The sequence below is a fragment of the Capsicum annuum genome, unplaced genomic scaffold, assembly GCF_002878395.1.
Source record: "Capsicum annuum cultivar UCD-10X-F1 unplaced genomic scaffold, UCD10Xv1.1 ctg45684, whole genome shotgun sequence".
Taxonomy (NCBI): domain Eukaryota; kingdom Viridiplantae; phylum Streptophyta; class Magnoliopsida; order Solanales; family Solanaceae; genus Capsicum; species Capsicum annuum.
This window is the reverse complement of record NW_025853200.1, coordinates 1-2,535: the sequence shown is the minus strand read 5'-3', so window position 1 is coordinate 2,535 and position 2,535 is coordinate 1. Positions and strand designations below refer to the sequence as shown.

At 35.5% G+C, this 2,535-nt stretch overlaps 1 non-coding gene across 1 annotated transcript; it reads right to left on the bottom strand.

Moving 5' to 3' along the window:
* Positions 1-2,357: 2,357 nt before the first annotated feature.
* LOC124892306 lies at positions 2,358-2,463 on the bottom strand. The gene has a single exon (XR_007050179.1). It is a non-coding gene; the product is annotated as a small nucleolar RNA R71 (small nucleolar RNA).
* Positions 2,464-2,535: the final 72 nt, after the last annotated feature.

Sequence of the window (2,535 nt, the reverse complement as noted above, 5' to 3'; positions counted from 1 at the left end):
CCATTCTTCTACTCTTTCCCGGAAGTCGATGACTATTCATAGCTATTACCTTGACACCAAATAAGAGTTCGACCCAATGTTTTATTTCTGTCCTAGTTGATCCTGATTCGACATTAGAAGTATATTGATTTTTCCCCAATAACCGAATACTTTTGTCTGTAAATACTGCATATTTGATTCCATCCATAAATCGATTTTCTTCCCTATAAGTTATAGTCTCAATAAGAATACTAGTTCTTACTGTTCATATATTATGATATGAATATACCACATCAATTCGTTATGTATTCATATATTATGATATGAATATACCACATCAATTCGTTATGTATTCATGTATTATGATATGAATATACCACATCAATTCGTTATGTATTCATATATTATGATACCCTGTTCAGAGAACCTGAGATGAAGGGTGATTTTCCACTCAGTCTCACTAAATATTTTTTAATAAATAAATGAGACATATTGGTGATAAAATGCACTAATATCCACTCTTTGTAGTCATAGAGTTGAGGAGATCGAAAGATATAGATTGAGGCTGAAAATGATAAAAAGGGAGCAAAGAAGAGTATAGTTGAAGACCTGGACATGAGCCTCAGTTACTACAACTGTGGTCCTCAATCCATGGTCATGGTCAGTCAAGATGGTCAACATAATACGGTCACGGCACACAATTATGGTCGCGTGGACATGGTCATGGACAGTCTTGCGCGATTGCGATTCAGCGGGAATATGCCCAGGGGAAGATCTGTAAAAGTACTTAGAAGGGTCCCAAACCATATATAAGTAAAAAACCTTTCTTCTTTGGGTATTTCTTACCTCATAAGATATTTTGAATTGAAAGCTTGAAATCTTAATTAGGAAAGTGTGTAACTAATTTTGGAGGCTTGATTTCTTAGCATTTTTGTGAAGAATGAATTCTTTGGATAATCCTTTTGGTATATCTCTCTTTACTTTCTTAATAATAGCTAAGTAATTTAGTCTTCGGATTATGTTCAACTGGAGTGTAATTTATGTGTGGTTATTATTGTGTTTGCATGATTGTTAGTTGTTGAGTAAGTATTTCACCATTGCTTGAGCTTATGAGTTGGAATTTAATGGGTGAAAGCCCCAAATATCCAAATGGGTTTGATGGGTGAAAACCCCAAACTCTAGAAACCTTTTATTATCCTCAAAAAAGGGATGAAGGTGAATCTGAGGTAATCCATAACATCCTTCAAAGAGGGTTATAGGGGAACAAGGCAATGGTGGACAATTAAGCCTATGGTTTGCTCCCTTTACAATCTTAGAAATAAGTGTATTAGGAGTGTAAATCATGTTAAGAGCATCATCCTAGAAATAGGGATGCTTGATTGAGGTTTTGGGTGATTATAAATTTCACACTTGTTAGGTGCTCGAAAGAGCCAACAGATGAAATCCTTGGGGTTTTATCAAAAGATTAACCAAAATGACCTTCGACCTATCCTATCCTTTAGTTAACAACTAAATTTCATGCTAAACCATCATTAACCCACATACTTTTACCTTTAGGTAGACATAATCCTAAGATTTCCCCCAAAATTGTTGCTTAATGCAAAAATGTCATCTTTTGATCAATTGCTAAACATTGTACAACAAGTTTCCAAACAATTCATCCATTTTATTTTACATGTAGTTTTTGTTAGCATTTTGGGTAACCTCATAGTAATTTAAACACCCACAGGATTTGAGTAGCATTCGCTTCTTGAGATTCACCCCAATTCAAACTGGGTTACTTGACAACGACCGCCTCCCCCCTCAATTATGGGAGTGAATTGAGCATTATCAAAATGGTGTCGTTGCTGGAGAGTGAAATATAGATTTTGCTTATGTCGTATCATTCTTACTTGGGAATTCTCGAAGTAGTGTAATTTAATTTATTTGTTGTTTTTAAATTATTTGTAGGTGATCAAAGTTTAAATGGAGCAATGAGCGATAATGCAAGCAATATAGGCCCCTTTTATGCCCTTCTTGATAATGAAGGCCAATTAAATAAAGTGGGACAAACAAATGCAATTCGTATCCCATAAACCAATGGGAATAGAGTATTTCATGTGACTACCGTTATGCTTCATATGTTGCAAATAAAAGGGTTGTTTGGGGTCAAGCATATGAGGACCCGAATGTCAATTTGAAGAACTTTGTGGAAGTTTGTGCGCCATTTAACATAGCACATATTACATAAGAATCCATTCGGCTTTGACTTTTCCCATTCTCACTAACGGGTGAGGCAGTTTTATGGCTTTTCTTACTTCCACCCGTCTCAATCACATTATGGTAAGAGCTTACCACAGTGTTTCTTGGTAGATACTTCCCACCATAAAAAATGCTTTAAAAGAGGGATAAGATTGTGAACTTTTGGCAAATGAATGGAGAACCATTATTTGAAGCTTAGGAGAGGTTTAATGGAAAGTTAGTCCAATGCCCCAATCATGAGGTCCCAAAAAAAATGCTCCTCAAGATTATCTATAGGGCTCTTGATCCATTAAACAAAACAGTGGTGGATAATGC